Source organism: Choloepus didactylus, chromosome 8, assembly GCF_015220235.1.
Source record: "Choloepus didactylus isolate mChoDid1 chromosome 8, mChoDid1.pri, whole genome shotgun sequence".
NCBI lineage: Eukaryota > Metazoa > Chordata > Mammalia > Pilosa > Megalonychidae > Choloepus > Choloepus didactylus.
Window position 1 is genome coordinate 120,581,917 of NC_051314.1, and position 22,385 is coordinate 120,604,301.

General features: G+C 39.2%; 1 protein-coding gene across 2 annotated transcripts in view; it reads left to right on the forward strand.

The window, feature by feature from the left end:
* The first annotated feature begins 12,683 nt into the window (after positions 1-12,683).
* DUSP16 (dual specificity phosphatase 16) overlaps positions 12,684-22,385 on the forward strand; it is a 115,191-nt gene continuing 105,489 nt past the window's right edge. The window contains exon 1 of one of the 2 annotated variants that reach the window (XM_037845919.1): positions 12,684-13,326. The gene's annotated coding sequence lies outside the window, so the exon portion shown is untranslated. The remainder of the gene's footprint in view (positions 13,327-22,385) is intronic. The other variant, XM_037845915.1, reaches the window with a different exon arrangement.

Consider the following 22,385-nt stretch of genomic DNA (forward strand, 5'->3'; position numbering starts at 1 on the left):
TACACGTCTCATATTTTATGAGTATATGACTCCATAACGTCAATGTTCTAAACTTGAATTACTGCATTCCCAGAAAATGACACAGAAAAGATGCATCTGCTTGATGAAAACAGATAATCCATTTCTTTGACTAATTTTATAGTTAGAAATATCTCCGGGGAGGGGGGAGGAAATCTGGTATCTTTTTGTGTGCTGAACTGACTCACAGATACCTTTCAAGCAACTGTGACAATGGAACAAACTTGCATACATCTATTTTGCACCTTGTTGAGCTTCACACGAAACTATTTTTCTTGAGGTGGTAAGCTTGAACAACCAGGTTTTTTTTTGAGGTTTGCCTGATAAATATGTTTACAATGAGCTATACTGTCATTCTTCTATCTTGCCAGAGTCTTGGAGGGTCCATCCCAAGCAGACCAGCTGCCTACTGACAATGGTAATGAAAGACTTCAGAGGCAGGGACCAAGATCAACAAGGGGCAGATAAGGAAAGGACTAGGAAGTCCCTAGTAAACAGGGTCCCCTCACTGGGCTCTGCTGTGTGAGGGCTGAGGGCATGGGCCTGAGGTTTAGCCTCAGTATAATAGGCAGTCTGTAATGGTTTTGTGGGTAATCAGTGAGGTTTCCCCCTCCATCACTGCTGTTATTATTCTTTTCTAAACCTCTAATCTGGCATTTCAAACATCTTTTGAGAAAAAGGCAGCAAAGGAGATTAAGATCTGGGGAAAGGAACGTTTCAATATGAATAGAAGTCCAAATATTTTGACTTAAGATGTGTGTATCTAAAAGAGAATTACAGAGTGGATCAGAGGTCTGCAATCTCCTTCTTGTTCTGCAATTAACCAGGTGTATACCCTTGGGCAAGACACTCAACCACCCTCAGCTCCTATTTCCACACTTGCAAAATGAGGAGGAACCCCACCCTGCTACTTGCAGGTGTATATGAACCTCTTTGGATTGTCCTGGGTTGTGAAGAACCCCTGACCTAGAACCACATTACACATTGGGTAGGGAAGGAATTGGATATAGACTTGGAAATGATCTCTGTCAAGCCAGTTAGAAGAAGGACCCTAGAACTTTAAAGCGAGTGTCTACAGGGCAATAAGCAAGAACTGAAATCGCAGGACTCCCAGGTTCCTGTTCAGGTAAATCCCTCCCGGGTGTTGGCTGAGTTACTCTACTCTATGTCTCACTTTCTTAATTCCGTTAGGCAGAAGAGGTCACAGAGGGTGGAGCTCTGACAATGGTCTCATGCTCCCAGTGCTCTGGAGAGAGGATAGAGGGAGAAAAAGGCCAGAAGAGGACCGTCCACTGCAAATTGACCGCAATTGACTACCCCGGCAATTAAGGTTGCTAATCAGTAGACTTCAAGACAGGGAGATTATTCTGAATTTTTCAACTTGGGCAAGGAAATCAAGATTTTTAACAAAGAGGGGTAAGTCCAGGAGATGCTTAAATTAGATGGGCTGTTGGAGATTTTTGAGGGGTCCATAGATGTTTAAGTTTTCAGGGGAGAAGCCCCTTTTTGATTACTTCAATACTCCCCCCCCATGCTGATATTGGTTCTGTGGTCCCTGCTATGGAAGTTCTTGCTTGTTCAAGACTACAAGGTCCCATCCAGTTCAGCTAGGTTGGCTCCTGCAATAGGGGAACACCCCAAAATACCAAAAGCAAGGCAGGGGATTATTCAGGGGTTATTTCTCCCTGATATTATAGAGATCTCATGTGCTATTGTGTCCCTTCAATTTTTATCTATGCCCCATCCCTGACCACTTGTTTTCGCCTGTGGTTTGCCCTTGGGACTGATCTCTTTGGTTCTGCTGCATTTGTGTTCCCTGCTGACTCCCAGCTATTCTGACTGTTAAAAAAACCTATCTTCCCTGGGGTCTGACCCTTCTGTGCCCCTTGCATAGCTCATTTGTCGGATTTAAATGACAGCTTCTGCTTGCTACCCAAGCTCCAATCCCACGTCCCTGACAGCTGCCTAGTCATTTCCTCTGAAATGTGCCAGTCGTTGTTCTGCCAAGCAGATTGCAACACATCCAAAAACAACCGTCATTTTATGCCCCAAACCAGCAGCCCTTATAACCTCTCAGTCCCTGTCAATAGTTCATTAAGTTATTTAGACACAGAAGCAAAGTCTTCTTTGATTTAATCTTTTATCACCCTCAGTCATTCAGTCCCAAGAAAGATCAGATTTTCTCTCAAATATTGATCATTGTTTCTGTCCTTCTATCCCCCACTATTCCTATTTTGAGACTCTCACCACTTATAATATCAACTAGCACTTCCCCTGCTTCAATTTACTGTGACAGCCATACCTAGACCTATCTTCATTTATTAAGTCACATCTCTGGTCAAAACCATAAAGTCTTTTTCTATTCCTACTGGATAGGCTTCTTGCTCTTATCGGCTGTCATGGGCTCCCCTAATTTGATCCTGTTCTAGACAACCCTTCTGCCAGGCAGCTATAGTGTACTGTAAAGTGTAAAGGACTTAGACTTAGTGGAACTGATTCCAAATCCTGGCTCTGTACTTAGAAGCAATTCATAGACTCTCAGAGCCTTGGAGCTCCATTTGTAAAATAGGGATAATAATGCCTATATTGCCTGGAATTTTACACAGATTTAATGAGATAATATGCATGGAGGCAGTTTAGCCTTGTGCTCTCAGAACCCAGGCTTGTAGCTGAGCCCCTTGGTTCAAATCTAGGCTTTTTCACTTAGTAACTATGTGACCTGGAGCAAACTCCTTAATTTCTCTAGGCTTCGTCTTTTTCATTTGGAAATGGAAATAGTAGCAGTGCATACCTCAAAGGTCTATGGTAATGATTAAATGAGATTCTATATGTAGGGTGCTTAACACAGTACCTGGCACATTGTAGGCTCTAATAAGTGTAAGCTGTTATTATTATTACCTGGCCAGGGACCTATTAGAGTGCTTGACCTTCTTCACATTTAAAAGATGTTCGTTAAATTAATTGATGAATTAATTTTATCCATATAATCTTATTTCTTACAAATTTTTGCTGTGCACATTCTGGCACTACCCTTCTTCTGGACAGGCTGATGGCCTCAGCTTTCCATGAATACATCTTCCACTTTTCCTGCCTTTGGTTATGGTTTTCCTTTTTTCTAGAATATCATGATTTCTCCTTCCTGCCTATGCAAATACTTTCTATTCTTTAAGGTCTATCCTCAACCCTGGCTTTATGAAATTTTCCCTTCTTCTATATTTATTGATTTCTCACTTTTCTGAACCAATTACTCTTGATTTAGCAATTGATGCTACTATTCTGTCAGGTATATATAGCTATTGTTTCCTGCATATTCATCCTGTCTCTTTTAACTTGTTTGGAAAATATTCCTCAGACCAGCATTGTTTCTGAACACATAGTAAATACATAGCGAATACTTAATTAATACTAGTCCACTTTATCCTCCCATATCATCTTTGGTATCTTATTCCCAGATAATGTTAAAGGTAGAATTTGGGGAAAGGAATGCATACTTAGTTGTCTGAGAATGGGAAGGACTTAGAATTTTGGAAAAAATTTGCATGCCTAGAGTCTGTTATCAAGCTAGAGGCCTATGAGAGTGGGCAGAGGCAAGAGAGCTATAGGGTAAGGAGTTCTTGCCACATGGCCTCTGACCAACGTGTTGGAGAAGTGCTTAAGCATAGTGGCAGCTCGGGACTGGGGGCCAAACGTCACTGACACAGACAGCAAAGTGTCCCAATTCAAACCTGGTTCTTGCTGTGACAGGCTTTGCCTTTAACTAGTTTCTCAAGCTTCTTAAACCTTTACACAACATTTGCCCTGTTGAGAAACTGGTTTTGCATGAAACTTCCTGGGTCTTGAAGCAAGAATCCACGATGGTGTTTGCATTTCACTGGAGTTTTACCCCTCCCATATGTACCAATAAAGGTGAAGTGGCATTCAGGTGACGTGATATGAAGGACATCACTGCAGCCTCCAAAGCTGAAAGTGTTTGAACTATGTGAAAGGGTCATACTGGAATTTCACAATTACCGGGAAGGGCAAGAAAGACCAGCCCCAAGTGCAAGGTGAAGAACAGCGTCTTTGCCCCAGTTCTCATGGGTATTGCAGCCTACACCTACCTCGCCTTTTCTGAACTGTTTTAGCACTCATTGCCCGGACTCTACCGCTCAGTCCTGAGTTCTGCGTTGTCTTTTGCTTTACATTTTACTTGTGTTCCCACAGCTAGTTGCAAAGTATCCTGAGAACTATATTTTACACTTTCAGACTATATCTTATACTTCTTTGTTGTCCCCTATACAATTTAACTCAGTGCCTCCCTATACAATTTAACTCAGTGTTGGGCACAATAAAATTCTCAACAATAAATATTAATAGATTTGTTTTCGGAAAAGCAAATTCATAAAAAAAAAATGGCTCACAAAGGAGAATTAGAAAACGAATTTCTTGCTTACAGTGGTGGGCACTGGGGAGGCCCATCGTCATTTGTGGTGGTGTCAGCAGCAGCAGCCTCCTCTCCTAGGACAGTGGGTCAAGGCAGTACCAGGAGGACACACTGGGACAGTACTTTTCTGCTTAGGAGGAAAAGTTGTTTCACTCAGTTCTGAGCCCTCTTCTCTGACTCCCCATTCCCCTCCCAGCCACGAAGTCCATCCACTTAGAGCTGCAAGGAGCACCAAACATTGTCTGATTCAAATCCCTTATTTCCTAGCTGAAGAAACTTGCGGCTCAGGGAAGAGCAGCCTAGGGTGGTGGAGGGAGTATGACACTCAAATCCTAGTATTGCCACTTGTTAGCTCTATGCTAGTGGAAGTCACTAATCAACTCAGAGCCTCAATTTTCTCATCTTTAAAGTGGAGATAACGATGTCTATCTACTAGGTTTGTTGTAGGATTTTAGTGAAATCATGTATGTAAACACAGAACTCAGCAATAAAAGATGCTCAATACTTGTTGGTTCTGTCTCCTTTCCTTCTCTTCAGTGTCCTGCCCAAAGTCATAAAGCAATTTAGTGCTAGACTCTCCTGTTTTTCAAGCTCAATGTTCTTTCAGTTTCATACTAAGGTTAGCCCCCTACCCATTAGAAAATTAAGACAACCATTAAAATTTTTTAATGTGGAAATTACCTTCATTGGGTATTTGGACAGATTTATTTTGAGTATATTTATATATTTCTGAGATAAAAGAACTTAAAAGATGGGAATGCTGAATTTCAGAATGAAATTCAAAGATGTTGAAGTTTTACCCCATTTTCAACTATAGGGTTTGAGCCCTTGCTACTCCTAAAATAAAATCATGGCCTTTTACCCTTTAAAAAAACAAAGATTCCAGTTCCTGATAGTTTACATACTTTGCCTTGCAACCTGATATTTCTCACCTGTCTCTCTTACTCTGCTGTCCATTAATCATCAATCAAAACTAAAATGAAAACACTGCTGTTGAGGATTTGTTAAAGAAATAAGCAAATTGATAATGATCATGGTAGACTTGCAGGGGCTGATTTAGTCTCAGAAATGAAATGGACATCATATCATTTATAAAAATGAATAGTTAACAATAAACCTTTTTTTCCTAGGCTAGAAAGAATTTATTGGCATTGTTATTTCTTTTACAATTTTTAGTTAATAATCATTGTGCTTGACTGCAGATATATCTTTAAACAAGTGACAGAATCAGGAATAGAACAGAAGAAAAATCTTGGCACAAAAGACCTCCTAATTGTTTTATGAAACTGTGACTGATGCCTAATCATTTGGTGAATCAGTTGAGTCCTCCAGAGCAGAGGGTCAAAGCAAGAGCAAACTGCCATGTAGTTCTCTTCATGGAGGGTTTGGTAGGTAAAATAATGGTCCACCAAAGATGTCCACACCTAATTTGTGGAACCTGTGAATACGTTAGGTTACACGGAAAGGGGGTATTAAAGTTACAGATGGAATTAAGGTTGCTAATCAGTAGACTTTAAGACAGGGAGATTATTCTGGATTATCCAGCTGGGCCCAATAACGGTCTTAACAGGGGAAGAGGGGGGCAGAAGAGAACCAGAGAGGTAGTATTGTGAGAAGAACTTGACCTGCTGCTGCTGGCTTTGAAGATGGAAGAAGAGGGCCATGAGCCAAGGAATGTGGGCAGCTTTGGGAAGCTGGCAAGGGCAAGAAAACAGATCCTCTCCTAGAGCTTCCAGAAAGGAACACAGCCCAATCAACACCTTGATTTTAGGCCCTTGAAACTTATTTTGAACTTCTAAACTACAGGACAGTAAGATCATCAATTTGTGTTGTTTTAAGCCACCAAGTTTGCAGCAATTTGTTTACAGCAGCGATATAAAACTAGTACAGAGAGTCTCTCCAAACAAAGGCTGACAGACTGTCTTGTCCCAAAGGTTTTGCCTGGCAATTTGGGATTTCGCACAACTGTGGGTAACACGGACACAGAGAGAGGCTGAAGACAACAGACATGGGGGCAAAGCCATCAGCAGTTAGTAGACAGCGCTTCTCATGCTTAGCACCATAAGGGATGGAGAAGAAATAAAAATATAACTCATCACCTCAAGCAGAGACAAAATTAACAGCAATACTTGGTATTTTTCACATCCTTATTTATGAGCAGGCAGATGGTGGGGTCTGACATTTGAGAAGCACAGCCCCTGGTGGCTGGGTACAGATTTGGTGGAGGGGATCAGAGGCATGGAAGGGAGCTGGTGGGCAAGTATGAGGAGGCCTGACTGAAGGCAAGAGGGAGAATGATGGAGAAGGAGAAGGGAGTGAGATAAGACACTAGGGATGTGATTAACAGGGCTGGTAGCTAGTGTGAGAGTGAGGACAGCTCCTCTGGCAGAAGTGGCAGGGGTTGAGTAGGGTAGGATGGAGCTGGGGGACTGCGGGGGGGGGGGTGATGAGGAGAATGTGGGTGATGCTGTTGACTGAGATGGGACTTGCAGGAACAACAGGTCATGGGTGGCAGGAGAGGGCAAGATGGACTTGGCTTTGGGAAGGCCACAGCTCGAGTGCCTGTGGACATCTGGGGAAGTCTGGGTTGTGGCATGAGTGGCATCTCCATGTACACCAAAGGTTTCACCTAAACAGTCTCATTTAGTCTTCCCATCAATCCTATGAAGTAGAAATTTTTATTATTCCATTTTGTAAATAAGAAAACTAAGTTTTAGAGGTTATTTTGCTGGAGGCCAGACAATTAGTAGGTGGAAGAGTTGGGATTTCCAGAGATTCGTCTGGTTCCAAAGCCTGGGTACTTCACCACTCCTCCCTGGAGAGCCATTCAGCCATTCAGCCAACATTACATGGAGATTGTTCATTAGTTCAGATAACTTCTGCAAGTTAAGTTGGGGTTGGGGGCAGATGAGCAGATATTACTTTGCGGTGGGTATCCATTCTCTATATGCCTGCTTCTCGTGAATATGGAGTGTTCCTTGAATGTGACCATTATCAAAAACATCACTGGCCAGTAGTGGCTTCCTGCTGAACATTTTTAATTGACTGCCTACCATGAACCTAGATTTGACCGTCTAAAATATAGCTCAGTCTTGCTCCCCCCAACCCCAGCCCATCAGACCTCCATCCTGACTTTCCTATTTAAGAATTTCATTATTAATTTAGTCATCCACGTTAAACACCTATAAAAACAATAACAGCTAACATTTCCTGAGAATACATTCCAGCTGTTGTGCTAAGTGTTTTAGAAGCCATCCGTTTAATCCTCCCAACATCCCTAAGAGAAAGGTATAAGTATTGCCACCAGTTTATTGATTAGGAAATTAAGGCTTATGTAAATTGCCAGAGGTGACCCCTTAGCATCATCTTTCATTACTTATCTTCGCCCTCCGTAGATAATGAATCACCAAGTTCTGTCAAGTCTCTCTCTGTACTATTTCTTGCATCTGTTGCTTTATTTCCATGTCCAGTGCCACTTTACTGGTCTTGCCCCTTTTTGATTTATGCCTGATTTGCTGACATTGCCCTATATGGTTTCCCTTGTTCCATGATCTCCTACCTTAGATCTTTCTATTACACTTTGGTCAGATTGATACTGAACCACCTAAAATCCCACTTTTATGCCATCCATTTCCAAGTTCAAATCTTTAAACTGGAGAAGATACACCCAAATATCCTCAGAAGTCATCCTTGGTGTGTGATGGTAGGATTTTTTTAGAAAATTTAAATAACTTCATTATATAAGCATAAAAGGAAAAAAATCTTACAACTATATGTTGAAACTATAGGACAAGATGCATAATAAAGATAAACAACAATTTTCCTTTGTAAAAGTGCAAGTCAAACATCATCGTTCCAGCATTGGGGAGTTCTCACTAGTCACTAGGCCATCCCAAATAAACAACTCCATTTTTTAGAGGCAAATCTTTGCATACAAAGAACAGTAATGTAAATATGTTTAGTGTTTTCCATTTATTCATAAGCTTTTTTATTAGTCAAATAATAAATGTACATGGTAAAAAAAAACCAATCAAAACACCACAAAAGGATATAACAATTAAAAAAATGTATCACTCTCCCAAGGTAACTATTAATAAGATGATTTGTATTTTCTTCTTTATACCTTTCTGTAACTTTCAGACTTTCTACAATGAACATGTATTGCTTTACAATGGAAAATAAGGCCAATAAAGCTTAATTAAAGAAGGAAAAAAACTTTCCATCATTTCCTGCTACTTATAGCATCAAGTCTAAAATATTTGGCTGAGGCTTTATGTAATCTGGCCCCAAACTGCTTTCCAGGCTTGTTATATACTATTAAATACAAATGTTCTGCTTCAGTTAAACTATTTCAAAACCTCTTTCCTGCAGTTTCTCTGACTGTGCTTTTTTTCTCCTCCTGGAATGAGCTTTCCCATTCTCTTTTAATTTCCCAATTCAACCTATTGTTCAAGATCTAAGTCAGTTCTGCATTCAGCCTTTCTCAAGAAGGAGTCAGTATTTAGTGAGTATATACTATGTGCTATGCACTGTACTTGGTGTTTTACTCAGTACTTCATTCAAACTTCCCATCAATTCTGAAGATTGGTATTAATATCTGCATTTTAGAGATGAGGAAATGATGTTTCCTTCAAGCCACATAACCAGTATGTGGAAGAATTGGAATTTATAGCTGGCTGACTCTTCCGCCCCAGCTCAGTGAGCGCTCATTTTTCTCAACTTTTGTGGCACATACCTGAATGTTAAATTTGACCAATAATCACAGAAGTGCATTCTAAAATAGTGGATTGCTTATAATGTTGTTTTGAACTATGTATATTTTGTATTTTTGTTTCTCTTCTCAACAAAAGCTTCTTGAAGGAAAACTTGCGTTCAAGTCCTAGCTTGCTATTTACTAGCTATGTGTCTTCCAGCAAACTCCTTAATCTTTCTCAGCCTCAGATTTCTCAGCTGTAAAATAGGAGAGAGAAAAACAATATCAAACACTAAGGGTAATGAGAGTTAAAAGCCCAGTGTATACCTTTACAAAAGACTTCCTTGTTATACCTTTCATTTGACATGATGACATTAATTTTCTAAATTCTGTTTAATTTCTAGTTTCTTTATAGTAGTGGTTTGAGATATTCCTAAAATTCAGTGACTTAAAGAGAAATAGATCTTTTTCTTCAAGACATTAAAAAATTGACTTTACACAAATTTAGAAAGTACTTTTTTTTTATCAAAATAGTTTTTTGCTACTTGGTCAGAATATCCCATCTTGCTATTTAACCACCATTGAACAAGAGATTCAGTTACTGGTTAAAGACTGTTCCTCAAGGTAAATGTTTACATTTATAAACATGCATGTTGCTACTGAATGTTGTCATTGTTAGTCTGAAAGCCACTGCCAGTTTTAAAACTGAGCACATTGAGACCTATATTTACTCAGAAAATGGGAAAACCATTTTAAAATCACTGGCCTTCAAAAACAGACACCTCATTTTTATAAAAGACGTATTCTCTGTATCTGAATGAAAGGAAATCACTGTTATCCAATTCTTTTCCTTTAGTGTCATTTGAAAGAAAAAAATTCGCTTAAACTATTGGGTCACAATTTTTTGGTTGTGGCTGCATCATTATTACTATTTTCCAATTTTTTGATTCCAGTATAGACTTTCTCTTAAAGATGCTTTTTCTTAAAGATTACATTTAATTTGACTCTGAAATTTGTGAAAAATTTAAAAATCTTTGGGATAGGCAAAATAAAAAAATCTATCTATCTATCTACCTGTCCATCATCTTCTCTCCCATCTAAATTTGCTGAAAGCTCTTTAGAATAAGTTTGTTTCTGTCTACAAAAAGTCTTGCTGAGATTTTGAATGGTAATTACATTAAATCTATAGAACAATTTCGGGAGAACTGACTTCTTGATTACACTGGGTCTTCCAATACATGAACACTATGTCTTTAATTTCTTTCATTTTGATTTTCAGCATATAGATCCTGTACATGCTTTGATTAATTTATATCTAAATATTTCATTTTCTTTAGAGCCATTGTAAGTGGTATTGTGTTTTTCCGTTTTGTTTCCACATTTGTGGTTAGCATATACAGAAGCTCTTTTAGTAGAACAAGGAGAAATGGACTATGCAGTGAAGTAAACTTGTTCAATGGTTTCTCCATAACATTCTAGACTATTAATAAGCTATTTATCCTAACAATCAAGTACCTCCATAATGTGCCTCTAAATCTCTTAAATTTATCCTCATACCTAATTGCTAAACATAATTGTCTACCAAGGCCAGAATAGACTACTCACCCCTCAACTGAATACACCTTATTCATTCCACCTCCGTGTCTTTGCTCATGCCATTTCCCTTCTAGAATAGCCTCTCCATTGACCCCTTTACTCCAAACAAAATCTTAACCGTCCTTCAAGATGAGGTCAGAGCTCTTCATAAGAAGCCTTCCCTGACAATCCCAGCTTACAGGGCTCTTTTTCTCCTCTTTTAACCAATATTGTAAGCCACTCAATCATTAATTTAGTTTTTTATTTAACTTTAGTCTATGTCTTATTTCTCAAAGTAGGAGGGAGGCTCCCATAGTAGCTGTCATAAAGCCACATACATAGTAAGTACACAAACTTAATGGTTGACTGAATGAAGGGAAGAAAGATTTCCAGACATCATTTAAAGGCTAAAGAGCGGCAGATGTAAAGGGTACTCCATAAATCCTCTTGAGTCCTTCATCTAAACAAGTCATGCGCTCTACCTCTAGTACAGATTCTTTATCTTTTCCTTCCTTCCTAAAAATCCCAGCCCCTCCAGCTAAGTGGATTTGAGATGCAGATCCTTTCCAACTAGATTTTTTTAGAGGTTTACTTGCTCAGCACAGCTGCAGTTACATCTCCTGGCCACCAGAGGACAAGGAGCAGTGGAAGAGATTGCTTCCCCTTAGCAGAAGTCTTAAAGAGGTCAATGGCAGAGGCTGAAAGCAGGCTTTGCATCTGTGGCCTTCAGGCTTCTCTTACAGCCTGAAGTGCTTGGCTGTCTCCCATCTCCAACTGGGCTCCTATTCCTCATCTCAAAGATGGGTCAGAAGTTCCCAGGTTTATGCCATAATACTAACCATACCACTACGATTACCAGCAGTAACAAATGCACTCTAATTGCAAGATTTAAAGGCAGAAAAGCTGTAAGATGTCATCCTTCTAACCCACTCAAACCTGCTTCTCAGTTCTTTTACCAATTTTTTAAAAAGTCGCTTAGGCAGTGTCCACCTGGATATTCCACAACAAAGATGCATTTAGGGACCAGTGTCCCTAATCCAGTCTACTGCTAACAGAATGTTTAAAGAGCTGGATTATTCCTGCACTTAAATTCTGGCTCATGGAGCAGTTCACTGGGCACAGGGTGCTTTTCCGTCATTAATCACATCTTTGTTATATGATATCCACGTGAATACTCAGTAGAAGCAGCTTCATGCTCAAATGCTCAAAGAACACTGGAATAAAGCTCCGATTGTCCTATTCATGATTCCAAGTCGGGGTTTGTCATCACCTCAGGTCAAATAAAAAAATTGCACAAAGTGTATGGCGGTAAATCAGTAGGGTCTTGCACCTCTCAAGAGGCAGCCACCGCTGATCTCAAAGATGATACTGTGCTGCAGATGCAGAAAATATTTTTGGAGAGCATTTTAGGCTGCTTATTCTCATCATATCTGGCAAAAGTAAAATAATTTAGGAACGTACATGTGAGAGCTTCCAACGACAGCTGAATGCCTGGTAACACTCGTGTGATTTTCTTAAAGTACCTGTAACTTTTCTTTTTATAGAGACAACAGAGTCCTGCATTTTGGATTCATTAGACTTTTTAAAGAGCGATTATAATTCTCTCAAATCATTGTTTGCTTTTCCCTTCCGTGGTAAGGCAGCTGTAAACAGCCCAAGGAAGAGGAAAAGGCTTCGCATCTCCGTGGGGGGAAAACCCTTAAATACCTGTTGGGGCGCTGCTGGGGAGGTGCGCGGGGCCCTAAGCGGAGACCGGAGCCGGGGCTGGGGGCCGGAGCGCGCGCGGGCGCGTAAAGAGGAGGCCGCGGGGCCGCCCCCTCTGGCAGCCCCGGCTCCTCCCAGTGGCGCCTGCGGAACCTGCCTCCGAGTCGCCGAACTGTGGAAGGGAACGTGACCCGACCCCTCCCGGAGCGGCTGAAATGAGGCGCGGAGCCGCGCTCTGGGCTTAGCGGCCCGGGGATGGGCGGGCGGGCGCACAGCCCCGCCCGCGCCCACCGCCCTGCCCTCGCCTGTCTCCTCCTTTCCCCCGGGCTCCGCTGAGTTCATTCACTGGGATTGGTTTCAAATGACGCCATCTCTTTATTTTTAAACCAATGACCTCATCCGCGCTTGAAGTTTCCTGACCAGCGACTCTTTCTCTTTCCCCCCAACCCCCACTCGCCCCCCCCGTCTTTCCCCCCTCTTTCTGTGTATCTCTGTTTCGGGGGCTTTAATCAGTTTTTAAATGATTATTATCACCTCTCCGTACCCCCTCCCCACTTCCCCACTCGGCCCCCCATCTTTACCTCTTCAAGTTCTTCACCCCTTCCGACACTTTTTTTTTCAAGACTGATTGAGGAGGGGGGTGTGGAAGAGAAAGAGTGAAGAAAATCTGCAAACGTTTCCTCTCTTCCTAAGCCTCCCGCCCCCACCTACCCCTCAGAGAAGAAGAAGATAATATAGTGAAAAGAAGAGGAGGAGGAGAGAGCGACGGGACGGGACGCGAGCGGCAGCGCAGCCGCTTTCCCGGCTCGGCGGCGGCGCTTCGCAAGTCCGGGAGGTGAGGGGGCCCGAGGGGAGCCGCGGTGACAACTTTAGGTTTCCTCCTGTGGGAGTCGGGAAGTCGGCGGTCCCCAAAGTAAGTGGCCTCCGGCGGGCCGCGCGGGGCGTGTGTGCGGGGGCGCGGGGCTCGGGCGCTTGCCCGCTCCAGCAGCATGGACGCTTCGCGGCGCGCCCCAACAGTACAGTGCCCGGCGCGGCGCTCTCGCCCCTTGGGGTTTGCTTTCCCCGGCGTCCCGGCCACATTTTCGGAAGGCGGGGTGGGGGCGGCTGCGGCCCGTATTCGCAAGAGCGTTTTAAGTGTAGGTATAGGCCTTGTTGGGGGCCGGTCCGAGTGGGAAGGGGGCGGGCGGCGGGGCGCGGGATCGCGGACCGTGCGCCCCTGGCCGCGCCGAGCGGGCTTGACCCGGGCCCCGCGGATAGGATCTGCCGCCGCCGCCGCGGAACCCGGTACCTTCGCGGGCGAAGCTGCTCACTTCCAGGCGCGACTGTTACACAACACGCCTGCCAAGTGGGGCCCCGGCCTGACTGTTCCCATTATCCCCATTCGCCTTTGGTGTAAGCAGCGAGGCCACCTGGGTGGTGACGGTGCTATACTTTCTTAAACCTAATCAACCAACCAAAAAACAATCAAAATTTTCATACCGGGGCCCGGGTCACAGTGTTGGGGGACTCGGTGCGCCAGTCACCTTTTTATTTACATTCGTCGTAAAACGTGAGAAATAAAAAAGCCCATGTTTATCAGGTTTCAGTTCATGTAATAAAACACCAGGGAAAATATACTTATGCAGAACCTTAAGTTTTCAGATGCTGGGTTTATTTCCTAAAGGAAACCGGTCATTAAGTTGAGAAAATAAAAGTAGATCTTTAAAAAAAGAAATAGCATTTAGGATTTTTCCAGGATTAACAAAATGAATGGATAATGTAAAATCCTAAAGTTTTATTAAACGCTAACAGCAAAGATCCTTGGCGTTTTGAAGTCCTTCTGGGTGTTTCAGATTGTTTGGAGAAAGCACACCTCTAATCAGCCGGTAATGAGTTAGGTGGAGAGAAAAAACCTGTTGCATAATCTCATTTACGGTGGGGTTTGCTGTGCCATTCCTCATGAAATAAGGAAGGTGAGTAAAGATGCAGGATTTTTAAAAGTCTGAAGTTTTTATTTATCCAGTGCTCTGGCTGCCACTTCTGCTTTAAAAGATTATAAGTAAATACTCTGTTCTTACAAGTGAACAAAACTTATCAAACCTGTTTAGAAAACGACCAGGTATGTTTCTCTTTTCTTTCTGAGCGTGTGTGTGTGTGTGTGTGTGTGTGTGTGTGTTTAAATTTACCATCCATGAAAGACTTTATCACTACTATTGAAGGAATTTAGATGTCAGAAAATGCCTTTTTATGCCACTGACCCAGTGGGGCTGATCGAGAGTGCACGTAGGTGAAACTGTTTCCTCAAAGGATTTATTCTATTTCATTTCCATGGAGGAAAGAGATTTTAAAACTTAAGGTAAAACTTTAAAAGAAGAAAATAATCTCTTACCAACCAAGTTAAATAACTTTTAATTATTTACTTTTTCTTGAGAATCATATGTATTGGTGAACACACACAGCTTGGGTAGCCGTAATTAATTGAGGCTTGTGGAGTTCTGTATTTGGTGAGGGCAGCAGCTTGGAGAAGTAAATTGAAAAACTAAAAATTCAGGGCTTTGTGTAGGTATTTTAATCAAAATGTAACTAGGCGTTGGGAAAGTTTTTTTTTTAATTTAAATAAAGTTGTGGAATTTACTGAGGTTTGAGGACTATGTGGAAGGTAGCTGTTAAAAAAAATTGATTTTTGGTTAATGTTTGTTGCCATTTTATGTAAACATGTGGACTGAATAATACTAGCCCCAAAGGTGTTTTTTAAATAAAATAATTTGTACTTATCAAAGTTCCACATGGGGAAAAATTAGAAATTTCATTCTAAATTTTGCTGGTAACATGGTGAATAATAGTGTATGAAAATAAATCAGTTCAAGCACTGTAAGCTTGCATTCAGATGTAAAAAATATATGAACTGTGGTAATGTTTAAATTTTTGAATTTTAACATCTTGTATGTTAGTAACTCAAAATTTATGATTTGGTTTAAAATTATGCTTAATTTACGTGGGTGGTCCAATTAGACATTGTAGTTTTTTGGAGATGTATGATTATGGGGGATTGGGGGGCAGGGAACAGAAGTGCCAAATTTTCCAGTTTTGCTCCTTCTTCAACTTGAGAAGTGCTTGTCCTTTGGTTCAGTTTGGTAACTGTAAAATAGTCTTGCAAAATTGGAGATAATGGCCAGAATCTTAATGGTAGTATCTGAGAAGGGATCAAAAGAGAAGATCCCGTTAACACAGTTCTTTTCCTTTTTTTATCCCTATACATTTAAAATTTATTTGTGGTGTAGTTGGGAGTGGAGATGAGACCAAGATCAAGGGTTAAGGGTAGATCCGAGATGGGTGCAAAATTTAAGCTGTGGCCAGGAGAAGTGCTAGTTTAATAGGTAAGTTTGTTTTGATGTTATTTTCTGTAAATGCCTGCATTGGGGACTTAATTCAGTGGTGTTTTTGGAAAATGTAACTATCTATCTATCTCTCTCTATATATGTCAAGCAGACTTACATAGCTGTTCAGTATTAAAGTTTTTCTGTTTTTCAACCAATCATGATCTACTAAATGTACTTTGCTAGAATTATCAGTATAATTTATGCTAGAAACCTAGTTTTCCTGGCGTATCTGACAAAAATAAGGTTTTCTATCCTGTGTTATCTGGACTAAAAATTTCACTAAAGATTTAACATTTTTAAAGTTCTTTGAGAGCTCAAGCAAAAGATACTGTAAATTGAAGAAGTAAATTAATATAGGATAAACCAATTTGGATCAGAATTCCTTGGAATCCCAAGAAAAGGGATGAGATAAATCAGGGGAAACAGAAACCAGACTTTATAAAAAATCTCAACAGATTGAAGGAACTAGTTGAAACGGCTTCATGGGAAAAACCACAGTAGATACTTGATTGGCTTCTTTTTAAATTAAGTGCATCAAATTTAAAAACCAAGACAGAGATCTACCATCATAAAAAAAAAAAAAATCTTGCTAATGTTGGCTTAAGCAAAAACATAATTAAGAAAGTTAATCTTGCCCAAAGTCTCATATGTTTATTCCAAAGCCAGATGTCAGTTTTTATCTGATTTTATTTTGTTGTGGATAATCAGATATTTTTACACATTTCATTAGCCCAGATGATGAAGGGTTGGCTTTGTGAGTAGATAAGGTTCATAAAGGTCAGCTGGAATTAAAAAAGTAGGCTCGGACTTTAAAAAGAGGCCATTCTCATACACAAACTGATTGAGAAAGGGAGTTAGAAATTTAATCAGATAAATAACTGGAGAAACCAGATAGGAATAGCTTGAAAAGTAGGGTCTAAGGCGGATTCCTAGGACAGGTATAAAGAAATAATAAAAGCTTTCCAGGGGTATGATTGGTAAAGAAGGAAATGGGGTACCTCTCCTTGATTGGGATTAGAAACCTCATTATAGACATTACAAAAAAGTCAGAAGATTTTTTATTACATGAAAAATTTAATCTTGGGGGTGAGTAGCGAATAAAGTTAGTTATGAACAGGGAATATAAAATTTGAAATTGTTGGAGATAAATTTAAAATAGGGGGAGACCCAGTGCAATTTCATGGCCTTTTTTTGAGTTGTTTGGGAAAGAGGGATAAGTTATAAAAAGCTGAAACTAGTAACTAAATTGATTTCTGGCTTAATTGCAAATAAACGAATTAAGTAAAACATTTAAGGGTATACTGAGTACATGTGCTGAGGTGGATACCAAAAGTTTGGGACACTGGTCCTTGCTCTTAAGGAGGGTAGGATTATGAGAAGTTTAAGGGAAGTATGTACATATACAAAGATAAACAATAATCAGACAGCTGGTAAGTGCCAAATTCATGGTTTAAAGGAGAAAGAGACTGGAGGGGATTCAGGGAGGTGGTAATCAGAGATGTAGTGGAATTTGACCTTGGCCTTAAAAGACGGTTAGCATTTGTATGGGGGAAGGGAAGTTTGGGTGGGCAGCATCTAAGTGAGAAGCCGCTTGTTCATCTGTTTATTAAGCAACTTTAAATTGTGCCTCTACTATGTACTAGGCAGTGTACATATAATGGAACATAAGATAAATAAGGTTTTTGCCCTTATGGAACTTACATTCTAATGAGAGAAGACGGACAATAAACAAGTAAACAGTACTTTAAAAATCAGATGTGAAATAGTGATGCCTTAGAAAGAAAATAATGATCAGGATCAAGGAAATATCTAGTTACTGTCCCCCTTTTCCTGTAAATATTCTTATGGAAGCATGTATGCTTTGAGTTTTCAACTCCTAGTTAATTTATCTACAATTCTTTTGCTGCCATTTGTTAAGAATCTTATGTTTTTACAATGAGGTTAATATTGTTTACAGTTTATTTAGGGTTGTTATTTATTGGGTTATATACTTAAGTTAGAGTCTCCATTAGGAAAAATAGTCATAATAGTCTTAAAAAGTGAAGCTAGATTCCAAGGGCAGTTTGTTTTGATGGTGCCATGTATGAGAACATACAAAACAAATGATGTGCAAACAGTATTGGGGGTTTAAACAGTTTTTGGCTTAATTAGAATAGGGTCATGGTTGACATCTATCCAGGTCTCATTTGTGTGGTAAAGGAATTGAATGGGGAAGTTGGATTGCCATGTGCGCTATATACTTAATTATATCTCCTTAAAAATTTGTAGGGGATTTAATGGTCTCACTGGAAATTGTGTCCAGTTTATAATTTTTTCAGTTTTTCTACAGGCGGTAGAAACCTGAAGCAAAAGTGTCTGTTCTCAGATGGGGAAGTTTGGATTCTTATTGTAGTTCTCTCACTGCCAGGGTTTATTTTTTGTTGTTGTTTTTGGCTGTTGCTGTTGTTTAGAAGATATCCTTTATTGTGTCAACTGAAATATTAGAGACTATTGTTGGTGACTGTTACTATTTCATGTTTTGGGGCACATTTATAAAGTCTGCCTTTTCAGAAATATGTTACCTCTGCTTCTCCACTATTATTCCAGTTTTAAACTTAAAAAAAAATTGTAGGTGAAATTGTAAAGGATTCCTTAAAGGGCTTATATTGAATATGTGTGTCTATAGAACCAAACCCCTTGAAAATTTTTCTCTATGCACCTAACCAGTTTTCACCTACAGTGTATTCTGAAGTGCTTGTGGTAATAAGCCTATGAAAAGGAAAAAAAAAAAAAATACAAGAGGAGTAGTGTTTCCTTGAGTCCCTCATTAAATATTCCTTTAGAAAAGAATTGTAGATATAAATGCTAGGGCCTGTGATGTGTGTGCGTAATTGCTAATATGACATGTACTCTTCAAAAATATTTGGAAAGGACAGTAGAACTCAGATTTCTTTTAATGTCTGTATGGGGGTGGCAGTAGGGGGGCAAACTGCCGTTTATAGAAGAGATACACTATAAATCATAATATGATTTTAATTAAATCATATTAATATGATTGATTAATATTAAATAGCTCCATATTCTCCCTTGAAATTATTTGGGAAACACGTGCAGAGGAGTATATGCTACCCATTATATGCATTGTATAATTTTTTTTTTTTTAATCACAATTCATAGCCTAAGGTAGTGCCTGGTAGAGTAGGCTTTTGATAAATGTTTGCTGAATAAATTGCATTGATTCCCACAACTGCTAGTGTTTATTGAGGCTCCATTATATCTCCTGCATCTGTTTGCTCTAGCTTTCTAGTTCTTGAGCTGTGAGTGGAAACCTGCAGGGGATTGCCTTCCAGTCTGGGGCGCCTGGCTAGTATTTGAGCAGTATGCGCCCTCTAGGACCCAGGGTCTGACCGCACCTGGAGTTTACCTGACCCTGTGGCTGACTCTGACCTCATCCTTTCCTAAATGGCAGGTGCTTATTTCCTGTCAGCTCCCTCTGCTCACATTCTAACAGCTCCTTCCCTCCCTGAGCAGCTGAGCTTGTCCTCTTCTGGTCACTTCTTAGAATGCTGAAGAGTAAATGCCAACCATCTGGCCTGTTTTGTAGTGTTTTTGTTGTTGTTTGTTTTTTTGGTTGGGGGAGAAGCACATTCTCCAGAAAGACGGTTCCTGACTTTGTTTTATAAACTGTACATGATATATAAAGCATAGTATTATTTCCTCTTACTTCCTAGCTTTAGTTAAATCTTGTACTCATTTGAAAACAAACCAGTAAGAATGACATTTTGATGATACAAACCAACTAAAAAACAAAAAATAACATTTTTTTTTGAGACAGGGAATTTGAGCATGGAGTATTAGATGTTGTTAAAAAGTCTTTAACCATAAAGGTTTTTTAAAACCATTATTAGAACAGTTGTAGGTTTAGAGAAAATCATGCAGAAGGTACAGAGTTCCCATATACACCCCTCCCCACAGTTTTCCCTACATTAACATTTTGCATTAGTGTGGTACGTTTGTTACAATTGATGCAACCAATATCATTATAATTACACTATTAACTATAGTCCATAATTTAATTAGGGCTCACTCTTTGTGTTGTACAATTAGTTCTGTGGGTTCTTTTTTAAATTTTTTGTTATAGTAACATATATACAACCTAAAATTTCCCATTTTGTCCGCTTTCAGATATACAGTTCAGTTGTGCTAAGTACATTCGCAGTGTTTTGCTGCTGTCACCACTGTCCATTACCAAAACTTTTGTATCACCCCAAAGAAAATTAAGCATTAACTCCCATTCTCCGCCTCTACCCAGCTCCTGGTAACCTGCATTTAATAATCATAAAGTTTTTAGCTATAATAATGGCGTTGTGGTTATGTTAAATTTTTTTCATCTGTTAAAGATAAATATGGAAGTGTTTATAGGCAAAATGAAAGGATGCCTAATATTTGTTTTTAAAAAGTTGAGGATAGTCACAAACACAAATTGGAAATAAATAAAATGATAATGGCAAAATTTTGGTACTTGTTGAAGCTGGATGATGGTACATTGGGGTTTGTTATTTTCTCTACTTTTAGAGTGTATTTGAGAATGTAATAATGAAAATATCAGTTATAACTGTAGGGGAAGAAATTTAATACAGTAAACTATAAAGTTCTCTTTTTAATGATGAACTTTTAAGAATACAAAGAATTTAGTAGAAACATCACAAGAAATACTTAAAACTCTTAAGATTTGTAATAATAATATACCTTATAATGTGTGCAGCTTGCTGTCATATGTTCAGAAGACAGAGCAATAGATGATGGATGATAGGGAGGGAGGGAGGGAAAGAGAAATGGCAGTGTGACAGCATGTTAAAATTGGTGGATCAGGAGAGAGGGGTCAGGGTATGCTGGAATTCTGTGTATGGGGTTTGTATTGTTTTTCCAACTGTTCCTATAACTTTGAATTTATTTCAAAATAAAATTAAAAAAATATATACCATCTAGTTTATAAGTTACTTTGACATATTTTGTCTCTTTTATCCTTATAATAAGACATGAGTTATCCATTTTATAGACGAAACTAAGGCTTAGAGATACCAAGATACTTAAATCTCAAAGCAAGTAGGAAGTGATGCTAGAACTGGAGCTGGGATTTTTTGATTCTTAATTGGGTGCCCATTCTGACAGATACACATACTTAAAGTATGCTTCTTTGTGGTGATATAAACCAGCAGTTTTCAAACATTTCGGTCACAGAACACCTTTACACTCTTAAAAAATATTGAGGATGGCAAAGAGCTTTTGTTTATATGGTCTATATCAATATTTAACATAGTAGCAATTAAAAGTGAGAAATGTTTTAAATATTTATTCATTTAAAAAATAACAAAATCATTAAATGTTTATGTAAATAACATACTTTTATAAAGAAAGTATTCCAAACCAAAAATAGTGAGAAGAGTAGCATCATTTTACATTTTTGCCACATTTTTTCATGTATTGCTTAATAGAAGACTGCTTGATTTTCATAACTGCTTCTTTTATATTCAGTTTGTTGCGATATATTCTTTCAGTTGAAATATATGAAGAAAATCTGGCTGTACATAGATATTGTAGTTAGAAAGGAAAGGTGTATTCTAATAGTCTTTTCACATAGTTGTGGATTTTATAAGTTGTAGATTCTTAAAGGTTAGTTGTAGTGTTGAATCTGAACCATATCAATGGATTTTTTGTATTCTGTAACATTAAAACCCATTGGTCAGAGTCAGAAACCAAAATATAGGTTACCAGGGGTCTGCTGTTTGGGAGTGGGGAATGGGTAGTTAATGCTTAATTGGTACAGAGTTTCTGTTTGGGTGAGGCCGAAGTTTTGGTAATGGATGGTGGTGATGGTGGCACAACATTGTGAATGTAATTAACACCACTGAATTGTATATCTGAAAGGGGATAATATGGAAAATTTTAGGTTGAATATATGTTACAGAATAAAAATTTTAAAAAATATTCAAAGCCAAGAGCTCATCTTTCTGACTTGTCATTTCTACTTAAAGATTCTTGTGGAAAAACAGATTAACATTAAAACAAACATGGAAATATTAAGAGACAAAACAGAATTATTGATCCATCTTACACTTTGAATGGATCTTTGACCTGTGTGTGATTTTGTAACATCATACATTGGTTATTTGAAAAATAGTGTTCTACTGAGTTATGCAGATCTTTCGAATGTTTACATATTTCATTACACAGTATTTAAAAAAATCACATTTATTAATATTACCCTCAGTCTTATCAGGAAAGTGTTTAAGAATTGGGAAGTAGTCAAGAACATGATGACAAATACAAGGTTTCCAAAATTCTCGCTTATTCTTGAAAACTCAAATGTTACCACTGGCAACTGATATTCAGGTTTTTTTTTTCCTTGAGATAACAGACTCACCTTATTCATGTTAGACTGAGTGTCTACCAAATACTTAACTATGAATAACCAAAAGTTGTCTACCTGCCATTTATTTAAGCAACAATGGTATTGCATGAAAAAAGTGGTTAGTGTATCTCACCACTCTAACAATTGCATAAATGCTTTCTGTCAGGCAACCATTGTATGTATGTATGCAGCAGATGGGTTTTATGGGTTCTTCCCGTTTCA